The sequence below is a fragment of the Accipiter gentilis genome, chromosome W, assembly GCF_929443795.1.
Source record: "Accipiter gentilis chromosome W, bAccGen1.1, whole genome shotgun sequence".
Classification (NCBI taxonomy): Eukaryota; Metazoa; Chordata; class Aves; order Accipitriformes; family Accipitridae; genus Astur; species Astur gentilis.
The window spans coordinates 18,306,965-18,320,249 of NC_064918.1; the positions used below are offsets into that span (position 1 = coordinate 18,306,965).

At 45.8% G+C, this 13,285-nt stretch overlaps 1 protein-coding gene across 2 annotated transcripts in view; it reads left to right on the top strand.

Annotated features, from left to right (window-relative positions):
- The window catches only part of LOC126035336 (uncharacterized), a 141,275-nt gene that overhangs the window by 57,913 nt on the left and 70,077 nt on the right, over positions 1–13,285 (top strand). The window lies entirely within an intron of this gene.

Genomic DNA, 13,285 nt, shown 5'->3' on the forward strand with positions numbered 1-13,285 from the left:
AGATTATAAAAGGGCACAAATTGAAGCCCCACATGCACGCGCCCTCTGGAACTGGACCCTTAGGCTGGCTGGACCAATGCTGGACCTAGGACTGGTGAAATCTTTCTCTTTTTTTTTTTCCTCTGTCTCGCTCTCTCTTTCTCTCTCCTTTTTCATAATCCCTACACCTCATCCCTTTAGGCATAAAACCGTTGACCAAGTCTGGGACTAGGAGTGGATCTAGCATCCCCATGGCTCCTCACTGAGAAGGAGTCTAGAAAGCAAGGGGGTCCACTCTGAACCTCATGACTCAACGGGAGGGCTCTCCTTATTTTCTTCCCTGAACTGATCCCCAAATAAGCAAGGCTTGTAGTATATGTTTGGTGACGTATGACTAGCACGTGTTACACAGTTTACTGGCGTAGTTTCATGCCAATTCTTGTTGAGTGCGAATAGAAGTTGAGTTTTGTGAGTTAAAGGATCCCTGGTGTTGTTTCACCTTAATCCTGACCTGGGAATCAGCAAACCTGAGTCGTCGTCCTGAGAAATTGGGACATGACACACATCAGTATAGCAAAAGGTGTTGCATTCTGTAAAATATCGCCACATCTTGGTTTTGAGCATCCTGTTAAAACGTTCTATGGCGGAGGCTTTTACTTCATTATTAGTAACAAAATGGTGAACATTATACTGCTTTAACAGCTTGTTTAAAAATTCTTTTCCTCAGTCAGTCTGTAGTTTCTGAGGCTTGTGTGCCCTGCTAAAAATTGTTTTTAAAGCCCTGCCTATTTCAGAACCTGTTTTGCCTTTTAGACTAATAACCCCAGGCATTCTTGTATAATATATCTATCACCATTCAGATGTACTTAACACCATTGTTGTGTTTGGAAAAGAGTTTGCACATCCACCAAGTCTGCCTGCCATTGTGCATCCACCTCTGCTGCAATCACCTTGCTTCTTTTAAAGTGCTTTCTTGTAGGCTTGTGTAAGCTGCAAGCATCCTGGCTTGCATGCCAGGTGGCTACTTGCCTTCTTTTCAATTTTCCTTTTAGCAGCTTCAAAAAGTGGATTTATACCCCCAAAGCTTCCCACCTCCCCAGGAGCATAGTAAATCTCTTTTAACAGAAGTGGTGGTGTAGACATGTCTACTGACACTGCTATTTCACACATGTATGAAATGAAATACTGGACAATCAATTTAACTGAAAAACAGAGAAACTTTATTAACGGAGTAAGAGGGGAGTTGGTTGCCAGTCATCTCCAGGCTTTTTCCATTTTTTCCCTTGAATGCTTCTGTCACTTCTATGCCCATTCTCCTTTCTTTGATGCAGGCCCAGACAGGAAGGCAGACATGATGTGCTCCTGGCTTCTCCTCAGTCAGTCAGATGGAGCTTTTAGAAACATTCTATTGGCTATTCTATTCTATCTATAAGAAAACACATATAGCACCAGCCTGTATCCCAGAATGGTCTTACAGGTAGCTGTAAGATCTGACACAATGACAAGCAAAGGGAGCTGCCCCCTACCACCAACCCTCTCTGTGTGACTCTTACCTCAAAATCCAGTTTGTACTTCATGGGCCCATTGGCTGGTGGTTCTGGATTGCATGGTCCTTTTTGGGAATCCCTTAGGGTCTTTTCCTTGTCATCCCCACTCACATGTTTTTCTCAAGTTGGCATTTTGTTCTGGTTTTTAATTTTCACAGCCAGTGTTGCCTGTGTCTTGCAGCACTGTGCAAAGCCCAAAGTCTGCCCCAGTAATCCTACATGGTCATCCTGTTGGGCTGGGGCTGGATGCAGGGGCCTCTCAGTCCATCTCAAAGGATTGACCTCTTCTTTGCATGTGACGGTTTGTGCAGGTGGCTTCTTAGTGGGCCTCCTAGGAGGGGTCCATAGCCCTTCCCATAGGCATGCTCCAACTTGTCCATGCTCCCCCACTCTTTTGTCACCCCTCCACCCTCTTGAAGTTCCCCCCCCCCCCCGACATGTCAGAGTTTGTTCTGCAGCCTGGTAAAGTAGGGGTCTCCAAACCTGCCTTTTATTTAATTCCTTTCTATTCACATTTAAACTTTAATTATTCATCTCACTAGCTCTTATTAAAGAATGTTTAATCCATTTTATATGTATGCTTTTACCAGGGGATATATATTTAATTTCTATAGCTTTATAAATGTATATACATATAAATATGTATGCATATACTAGTATATATATAAAAGTGTACCAATGTATAAATATATATTTATACATATTTGTACACTCCTTTATATATATCTCTATATATGTATATATTGTATTGAAATGTATATAGTTTATATCTGAGCACTTCCTGGTTCAAAGGAAACAGGCAGCCAATCACAGGGCTGCCTGAGAACACATGGGTAGGATGGAGTCAAGAAATGGCCATCAGCAAATCACAGAGCAGTATGACATTTAACAAAGGGCAGCTCCCTCCTATAAAATGGCCCAAGCCCTGTCATAAAATGGTGGCCAAAACAAAGTGGCGCCCTACTGTGTATGTAGGGGAAGGATGTTCCTGGTCTGATGCACTTGAGGGTAAACCAGAAGTGGCGGGGTGCTGTTCCCATCAGCCAATCACAACAGAGGATGCGACCAGAAGAGGGGACTTCTGCGGCAAATGGCCCGTGAGGCTTCTGGGAGGAGGTGGGACTTCCACCAGAAGCTGAGAGCGTGGCATCTGTCACTTTTTATCTTTTGCATCTGTGGTAGGTTAACCTTGGCTGGCTGCCAGGTGCCCACCAAGCTGCCCTATCAATCCCCCTCCTCAGTGGGACGGGGGGACGGGGGGGGGAGAGAAAATACAAAGAAAAGCTTGTGGACTGAGATGAAGGTAGTTTAATAAAGAAAAGCGAAGACCATGTGTAAAAGCAAAGGAAAACAAAAAAAAAGCTTTATTCACTACTTCCCATCAGTGAACGATGTCCAGACACTTTCTGGAAAGTAGGTCTTCAACATGTATAGCAGTTGCTTCAGAAGACAAACGCCTTAATAATGAATGCTCCCCTCCCCTTCGCTTAGCTTTTATTACTGAGCATGATGTCATATGGTATGGAATATTCTTTTGGTCAGTTTGGGTCAGCTGTCCTTGCTGCGTCACCTCCCAGCTTCTTGCCCACCCCCAGCCTACTGGCCTTTGGGTGGGTGAGGGTTGGAGAGGCAGCCTTGATGCTGCAGAGCACTGCTCAGCAGTAGCCAAAACATTAGTGTGTTATCAACACCTTTCTAGCTACAACTACAAAGCACAGCACTATGAGGTCTGCTATATTCCACAGCATACTCCTTGAGAAGCTGGCGGCTCATGGCTTAGACAGGCAGGTGTACTCTTTGCTGGGTGAAAAAAACAGGCTGGATGGATGAGCCCGGAGAGTTGTGGTGAATGGAGTTAAATCCAGTTGGCAGCGGGTCACAAATGGTGTTCCCCAGGGCTCAGTTTTGGGGCCAGTTCTGTTTAATATCTTTATCAATGATCTGGACGAGGGGATCGAGTGCACCCTCAGCAAGTTTGCAGACGAAACCAAGTTGGGAGGGAGGGTTGATCTGCTTGAGGGTAGGAAGGTTCTACAGAGATCTGGACAGGCCAGATCGATGGGCCGAGGCCAATCATATGAGGTTCAATAAGGCTGAGTGCCAGGTCCTGCACTTCGGTCAGAACAACCCCATGCAGCACTACAGGCTTGGGGAAGAGTGGCTGGAATGCTGCCTGGGTGAAGACCTGGGTGTGCTGGTTGGCAGCCGGCTGAATATGAGCCAGCAGTGTGCCCAGGTGGCCAAGGCAGCCAACAGCATCCTAGCCTGTATCAGAAATAGTGTGGCCAGCAGGAGCAGGGAGGTGATTGTTCCCCTGTACTCAGCACTGGTGAGGCCGCACCTCGAGTCCTGTGTTCAGTTTTGGGCCCTTCACTACAAGAAAGACATTGACTTGCTGGAGTGTGTTCAAAGAAGGGCAACCATGTTGGTGAAGGGCCTGGAGCACAAGTCTTATGAGGAGCGGCTGAGGGAGCTGGGGCTGTTTAGTCTAGAGAAGAGGAGGCTGAAGGGAGACCTTATCGCTCTCTACAACTACCTGAAAGGGGTTGTAGTGAGGTGGGTGCTGGTCTCTTCTGTCAGGTGGTTGGAGATACAACGAGAGGAAATGGCCTCAAGTTGAGACAGGGGAGGTTTAGGTTAGATATTAGAAGAATTTCTTTACTGAAAGGGTTGTCAGGCATTGGAACAGGCTGCCCAGGGAAGCGGTGGGGTTACCATTCCTGGAGGTGTTAACAAAAACACATAGACGTGGCACTTCAGGACATGGTTTAGTGGGCATGGTGGTATTGGGTTGACGGTTGGACACAATGATCTTAAAGGTCTTTTCCAACCTAAACAACTCTATGATTCTATGGGGGAAGTTAACTCCATCCCAGCCAGACCCAATAAAATATCAGTGGTATCTATAATACTGCCATGCAGATTATCTCCTATACTGGCACAGTGAAGTTCTAGGGGATGACTGTGATATGGTTCCATCCAACTGATATTTATGCTGGCCATAAGCTCTTGAATAGTCACAAATCACATGTTCCTGACATCCACATAATGTCAAACCACAATTTTTTTGAGTACTTCAAATTTAATTTCTGGTTTGAAAACAGTGAGAGACAATGCAGGGTTCTTTCTAGGACTCAATAAGAAATGTCCAACAACAACTGGCTTAATAAAATAGTTGGTTTATTTCCTGGTTTCAGCTGGGATAGAGTTAATTGTCTTCCTAGTAGCTGGTACAGTGCTATGTTTTGAGTTCAGCATGCGAAGAATGTTGATAACACTGATGTTTTCAGTTGTTGCTAAGTAGTGTTTAGTCTAAGTCAAGGAGTTTTCAGCTTCTCATGCCCAGCCAGCGAGAAAGCTGGAGGGGCACAAGAAGTTGGGAGGGGCAGCTGACCCAAAGTGGCCAACGGTGTATTCCATACCATGGGACGTCACATCTAGTATAGGAACTGGAGGGAGTGGGGGTGGGGGATCGCCGCTCAGGGACTAGCTGGGTGTCGGTCGGCGGGTGGTGAGCAATTGCACTGTGCACCATTTGTACATTCCAATCCTTTTATTATTACTGTTGTCATTTTATTAGTGTTATCATTATCATTATTAGTCTCTTCTTTTCTGTTCTATTAAACCGTTCTTATCTCAACCCATGAGTTTTACTTCTTTTTTCCCGATTTTCTCCCCCATCCCACTGGGTGGGGGAGAGTGAGTGAGCGGCTGTGTGGTGCTTACTTGCTGGCTGGGGTTAAACCACGACATTGTAATAAGACAGAATAAAAAGAGGAATACAGGTAGTTGTATTGGGTTTGTGTGGCAAGGTTTTGATAGCGGGGGGGGTTACAGGGGTAGCTTCTGTAAGAAGCTGCTGGAAGCTTCCCCTGTGTCCGACAGAGCCCATACCAGCCGACTCTAAGACGGACCTGCCGATGGCCACGGCTGAGCCAATCAGTGATAGTGGTAGCGCCTCTGTGATAACATTTTTAAGAAGGAAAAAAAGTTGCGGGGCACACAGAAACGGCAGCTGGAGAGAGGAGTGAGAACATGTAAGAGAAACAATCCTGCAGACCCCAAGGTCAGTGAAGAAGGAGGGGGAGGAGATGCTCCAGGCGCCAGAGCAGAGATTCCCCTGCAGCCCATGGTGAAGACCATGGTGAGGCAGGTTATCCCCCTGCAGCCCATGGAGGTCCATGGTGGAGCAGATCTCCACCTGCAGCCCGTGGAGGACCCCACGCCGGAGCAGGTAGGTGCCTGAAGGAGGCTGTGACCCCATGGGAAGCCCGTGCTGGAGCAGCGTGTTCCTGAAGGACTGCACACCGTGGAACAGACCCATGCTGGAGCAGTTCATGAAGAACTGCAGCCTGTGGGAAGGACCCACGTTGGAGAAGTTCGTGGAGGACTGTCTCCTGTGGAAGGGACCCCACGCTAGAGCAGGGGAAGTGTGTGATGAGTCCTGCCCCTGAAGAGGATGAAGCGGCAGAGACAATGTGTGATGAACTGACTGTAACCCCCATTCCCCATCCTTCTGTGCCGCTGTGGGGGGTAGGTAGAGAATCTGGGAGTGAAGCTGTGCCCAGGAAGAAGGGTGGGGTGGAGGGAAGGTATTTTCAGATTTGGTTTTATTTCTCATTACCCTACTCTGGTTGATTGGTAATAAATTATGTTAATTTTCCCCAAGTTGAGTCTGTTTTGCCTGTGACGGTAATTGGTGAGTGATCTCTCCTGTCCTTATCTTGACCCACAAGCCCTTTGTTATATTTTCTCTCCCCTGTCCAGCTGAGGAGGGGGGAGTGATAGAATGGCTTTGGTGGGCACTTGACATCCAGCCAGGGTCAACCCACCACAGTAGTGAATATATCTTACATCCCTTCAGATGCTGGGAATCCTGTGTTTGTGCTGCATCAGACGGAAACCAGATGAATTTTCCCACAGCATGTTGCGCAGATTCTGTCCGTGGAGAGGTTTCCCCTTTTTGGTCCTTCGAGCTATTATAGGATTTTTCTTACAAGAAAATCAACCATATTCAGAATATCTACTTTCAATCAGGAAGGATGTTCCCATGAGAACTTGTTGCTGCACTTTTAGATAATGGCAAGGCCACACAGGTGGCGCAATTGCCCCTACCAAGTGGGAGCTACCAGTAGGCTCCTCTGTTAAAATGAGCTGGCTGAATTTATCCTGCGGCAAAGGGATATGCACAATACAACACAGGCCTGAAGTCCACTTGCACCACAGTACAGCACAGCACAGGCCTGGCCTCCTCGGGTTAACTGTATTGAGGATCACGAACTTCTCGATGTACAATGGTCTTCCCATCAGGATCACTACACAAGGTTGTATCCAAGGAAGGAAAGAGAACACCTCATTTCTCAGAGAGAGAAGAGATTATGAAGTGATATTTATATAACAGACTCTTTGTGCTCTCTTGCAGAATGACAGTTGGGTCACATTTGGCAGCAAAGATATGGTTGTATTACATTCCAGATGTGGGGTGCTGATCACTTTTTTGATAGGATTTTTTTCTTACTGCTTCTGGCAACCTATAGTTCACAAATAGCTAGTATTTACACATGGCATAACAATTATAATTTAACAGTTTAGTCTGTGTCCTCACTAAATTGGGTTTGAGTGGCTATCAACAATGCTGTATAGTCTAAATTGACTGAAAGAATAACCATTATGCATCAACTGTTGCTGTTTCTTATTAAGCTTACTTTGTAGTTATGGCATAGAATCATAGAACAGTTTGGGTTGGAAGGGACCTTTAAAGATCATCTAGTCCAACAGCCCTGCCATGGGCAGGGACATCTTTCACCAGGCCAGGTTGCTCAAAGCCCTGTCCAACCTGACTTTGAACACCTCCAATGATGGGGCATCCACAGCTTCTCCAGGCAACCTATTCTAGTCTCACCCCTCTCATCATAAATAATTTCTTCCTTATGTCCAATCTAAATCTACCCTCTTTCAGTTTAAAACTGTTGCCCCTTCTCCTGTTACTACAGGCCCTGGTAAAGGCTTTCTCTGTCATTCTTATAAGCCCCTGTTATATATTGAAAGGCCACAATAAGGTCTCCCATGGTCTTCTCTTCTCCAGGCTGAACAACCCCAACTCTCTCAGCCTTTCCTCATAGGAGAGGTGTTCCATCCCTTTGATCATTTTTGTGCCCCTCTTCTGGACCTGCACTAACAGCTCCATGTCTGTCTTGTACTGGGGGCCCCAGAACTGGATGCAGTACTCCAGGTGGGGCCTCGCAAGAGCGGAATAGAGGGGGAGAATCACCTCCCTTGACCTGCTGGTCACACCTTTTTTATGCAGCCTAGGATTCATACTGTGGTGCAAGAGGCCTGTAATTTCTTAGGTATTGATAAATTCTGTGATCTTGATTAGCTAATCTGCTGATGACACAAAACTGGGAAGAATGGCTGATACACCAGAGGGTCATGCTACCATCCAGAGGGACCTCGACCGAGTGAGGAAATGAGCTGGTGGACACCAGGTTGAACATGAGCCAGCAACGTGCCCTTGCCACAAAGAAGGTGGCTAACAGTATCCCAGGCTGCATTAGGAGTGTTGCCAGCAGGTCGAGGGAGGTGATCCTTCCCCTCTACTCAGCACTGGTGAGGCCACACCTGGAGTCCTGTGTCCAGTTCTGGGCTCCCCAGTACAAGCAAGACATGGACATACTGGAGGGAGTCCAATGAAGGGCCACAAAGATGATGAAAGGACTGGAGCATCTCTCCTATGAGGAAAGGCTGAGAGAGCTGGGACTGTTTAGCCTGGAGAAGAGAAGGCTCAGGGGAGATCTCATCAGTGTATATGAATACCTGAAGGGAGGGTGCAAAGAAGATGGAGCCAGGCTCTTGTCAGTGGTGCCCAGTGACAGGACCAAAGGCAACTGGCACAAATTGAAACACAGGAGGTTCTTGTCTGATCATAAGGAAAGACTTTTTTACTGTGAGGGTGACTGAGCACTGGAACAGGTTGCCCAGGGAGCTTGTGGAGTCTCCCTCCTTGGAGACGTTCAAAGGCCATCTGGACATGGTCCCAAGCAACTGGCTCTAGGTGGCCCTGCTTGAGCAGGGGTGTTGGACCAGATGACCTCCAGAGGTCCCTTCCAACCTCAACCAGTCTCTGACTCTGTGATAACTTCATCCCAGCCAGACCCAGTACATTTCTTATTAAAGACTAATCTTTCAATTAATGGTTGGAAGTTCATATAAGCCAGTATCTCATGTATGGCAGCATAGCACAATTGAATGAATAAACCATTGGCAATATGATGCCAAGTAAGAGGGAAATATCTCTTCTGAAACGTCAGTGATGCAAAATTGTGAGGGCCTTGAATTCCAGGGGGAAGTTGTTCTATAATGACAATAGCATATGCATTTATTTATCCACGTTGTCATTTGTTGCACTCACCCAGCAGTAACTGTGTTGAAACATGAAATAGGAGCAATAGTTTAATGCTTGGTAGGTATGACAAAAGCTTTTGGGAGCTTAAAGCTTAAAATTAGATTATATTGAAAATCTGATCAATCAGTTACATTGCATTCGCTAAACTACGGAGCAAAGGTGTTGCAAAATTGTGGCTTCTATCAGATATTTCTAGGTATTTGGAATATAAGAAGTACTATTTCACCAAAACCCTTTTATTGATAAAGTGTCTAGCACTTCTTGTTAGCCTTCAGGCAGTGGTAGCAAATCTACATTAGAAAGAAAGCAAAACTGAACTTGGTGTGCATTATAATACTAATTTTCATTTCTAGTCAAATGCTTTAAATGTTAGAAGCAATTGCTTCAAATACAGCTCATAAACATTTTTGAACCAACTTGTTTTGTTTCTAGGACAGGATTCCCTGGCTTTGTGCATTGCATAATATATTGAAGAGGTAAGAGAACCTCTATCTTTAAGGAGTTCTGGCTAAAGACAAAAAACTTCCCCACTGCATTCCAAAACAGAAATGTATGTAGTAGTATAATAGTCTGCAGCTAGTAAAGTCATTATGTTTTCACTTATCTAAGGTATCATAATAATTGCTAAGGGTAAGCTAACCCCTGAATAATAGCGTAGGGAAAAAATGCTGTAAATGATAGTTGTTTTTCTACTGTCTGTATAAAGATTATTTCAAGGATCCAGTTCAGTAATAAACCTAACATTAGCTACTTCCAGACAGCATAACCACAGAATATACTGATAATGACTACAATATAATGTTTTCTAAAATATTAGTTTCAGTAAGGTACAGTCCAAAATGATTAGGCATTTGGTAATCATGATTTAATCTCTTTAGAAATGTTGATTTTAAAAAATTTAAATCAGCTGACCAACTCATCATTCAACCTTGAATTTTATTACATATTTCCTAAGCTCAGATAGTGCTACTTCAACTGTTCAGACACAAGCAAAGATAATTCAAAGGAAGTTTTTTGAAACTTGAAAGTAATAGCAAAATATGTAGCTTTAAACTAAAATATTTTATTTTTCCCTCTGCTTTAATTTAACACCTAACAAGCCTTCTCTGTAAAGAGGAATCAGAGGCAAGTTCCAAAGAGCTCTAGCATGTTCAAAATGCTGAATTTGTGTTATCCATCCTTGGCCACGTCTTTTCAGATTATCTCCAATATTAGCTTTCCTCTTGATGTTTCCATAGGGTGGGAGACAGAATAGATTTTCTAAGTTTCATGTGGCAGGAATATGCTGAACTGCTGGGACTCAGCCCTTGGGGGAATTTGATTCCTATTCAGAAGTGTCTAGGATTTGAAAGATAGAGAAGGGGAAGACTGACTGACAAGATACCTACTGAAAGCCATAGAAATTTGCACTTGACACAGCTAGCTAGAGCTAAGACTCATCCATGATGTTTCTCTGGTCAGAAGTATATTTCTGTGATGCTTCATTTCACTTGTTTATACCTTTACTGCAAATAGAAAGAGTATTACAGCCAGACACTGCCCTTTCCTTTTAGCCTGCTACAAGCATGCTGTGTCACTTCTTGGACTCTAGGATCCATTTTTGGGGGGTAGATGGAAGGGGAAGCAAACCACCTATCCTACATACCATCAGCCACTTATCTCCCATAGTGTATGGGGCTACCCTGCTTACATAAATAATCTTAAAAGTTATTCTACCAAAACTTCATGTCTAGCCCAGTGTGGTGGGTTGACCTTTGCTAGCTGCCAGTTGCCCACCAAGCCACTCTATCACTCCCCCTCCTCAACAGGACAGGAGGAGAAAATAACATGAAAAAAAAAGCTCATGGCTCAAGATAAAGACAGGGAGATCATGCACCAATTGCTGTCAAGGTCAAAACAGACTTGACTTGGGGAAAATTAATACAAATTATTGACAATTAAAAACAGAGTAGGACAGTGAGAAACAAACCCAAAACTAAAACCATCTTCTCCCCCCTTCTTCCCAGGCTCATTCATTTCCAACTCTTCTACCTCCCCCTCCCTGAGGGGTGCAGGGGGATGGGGAATGGGGGTTGCTGTCAGTTCATAACACTTCATCTCTGCCTCTCCTTTCTCACACTTTTTCTCCTGCTCCAGTGTGGGGTCCCTCCCATGGGAGACAGTCCTTCACAAACTGCTCCAATGTCAGTCCTTCCCACAGGCTGCAGTTCTTCAAGAACAGACTGCTCCAGCGCAGATCCCCCACACCATCAAAGGTCCTGACAGAAAACCTGCTCCAGCATGGGCTCTCCATGGGGTAACAGCTTTCTTTAGGGCATATCCATATGCTCTGACACAGGCTCTCCACAGGCTGCAGTGTGGATATCTGCTCCAACATGATCCTCCATGGGTTGCAGGGGGACAACCTGCTTCACCATTGGCTGCAGGTGAATCTCTGCTCTGGCACCTGGAACACCTCCTCCCCCTCCTTCCTCTCTAACCTTGGTGTCTGCAGGGTGGTTTCTCTCACATTTTTACCTCATTCCTCCCTCTCATAGCTGCTGGACAGCTTTTTTTCTTTTAACCCCGTATTGGTTTTGTGTGGCAAGGTTTTGGTAGCAGGGGGTTACAGGGGTGGCTTCTGTAAGAAGCTGCTGGAAGCTTCCCCTGTGTTCGAGAGAGAGCGAGCCCATACCAGCCGGCTCTAAGACGGACCCGCCGCCGGCCAAGGCCGAGCCAATCAGTGATAGTGGTAACGCCTCTGTGATAACATTTTTAAGAAGGAAAAAAAGTTGGGACAGGGAGAAACAGCTGCCGGAGAGAGGAGTGAGAACATGTAAGAGAAACAAGCCTGCGGACACCAAGGTCAGTGAAGAAGGAGGGGGAGGAGATGCTCAAGGCACTGGAGCAGAGATTCCCCTGCAGCCTGTGGTGAAGACCCTGGTGAGGCAGGCTGTCCCCCTGCAGTCCAGGGAGGTCCACGGTGGAGCAGATATCCACCTGTAGCCCGTGGAGGACCCCACGCCAGAGCAGGTGGGTTCCCGAAGGAGGCTGTGACCCCGTGGGAAGCCCACGCTGGAGCAGGCTCCTGGCAGGACCTGCGGATCTGTGGAGAGAGGAGCCCACGGACCAGGTTTTCTGGCAAGACTTGTGACCCCGTGGGGGACCCACGCTGGAGCAGTGTGCTCCTGAAGGACTGCACACTGTGGAATGGACCCACGCTGGAGCAGTTTGTGAAGAACTGCAGCCCGTGGGAATGGCCCATGGAGAAGTACGTGGAGGACTGACTCCCGTGGGTGGGACCCCACGCTGGAGCAGGGGAAGAGTGTGATGAGCCCTCACCCTGAGGAGGTGAAGCGGCAGAAAATAACGTGTGATGACCATAAACCCCATCCCTGTCCCCCTGTGCCGCTGGGGGGGCTTGGTGGTGAAATCCAGGAGTGAAGTTGTGCCTGGGAAGAAGGGAGGGGTGGTGGGAAGGTGTTCTGAGATTTCATTTTATTTCTCATTACCTTACTCTGGTTGATTTGTAATAAATTGAGCTAATTTTCCCCAAGCTGAGTCTGTTTTGCCCGTGACGGTAATTAGTGAATGATCTCTCCTGTCCATATCTCTACCCGCAAGCTTTTTTGTTATATTTTTCTCTCTCCTGTCCAGCTGAGGATGGGGGAGTGATAGAGCAGCTTTGGTGGGCACCTGGCGTTCAGCCAGGATCAACCCGCCACATTCTTAAACATTATCAGAGAGGCACCAGCAACTTCACTGATGGGCTCAGCTTTTGCCAGCAGCAGGTCCATCTTGGAGTCAGCTGAAACTGGCTCTGTCCACCATGTTATTTTCTCCTCCTGTCCTGTTGAGGAGGGGGAGTGATAAGTGGCTTGGTGGGCAACTTCTCTGTTGCTGTATCTATGAGACTTTGATCCAGAGGCAGAGAGGCCTGCCAACTAAGATTTTCTTGAACTTTACCCAGTACTGTGCATCAGCAGTATTTGATCTATTTACTTACTGCTGAAGTAAGAGACAAGATTACTGGACATCAGAAACTTCTGAGAGAAGAATACAACACAGTTACTCCCTGTAACATCTGCATGTTTGGCTTTGCCAGGAGTTTTATTAATTTCATTGTACGTAAAAGAAAGTGTGCTCAACACCTTCCTTTATATCCCATTATAAATTTGTTTCATTTAACTTATTAACAAATTTGAGTCAAGGCCAGTAAGTTTAAACCATTTGCAAGCAATGGTTTTTAGAGCAAACTGGCTTTATATTTGTACCAAAAGAAAAGATTGTTCAGATGAAGTGTTTAATGCAATACAGGAAATAAAACAGAATGTTCACAATTACACTGACACCAAAGACCAATAAAAAGCAAATA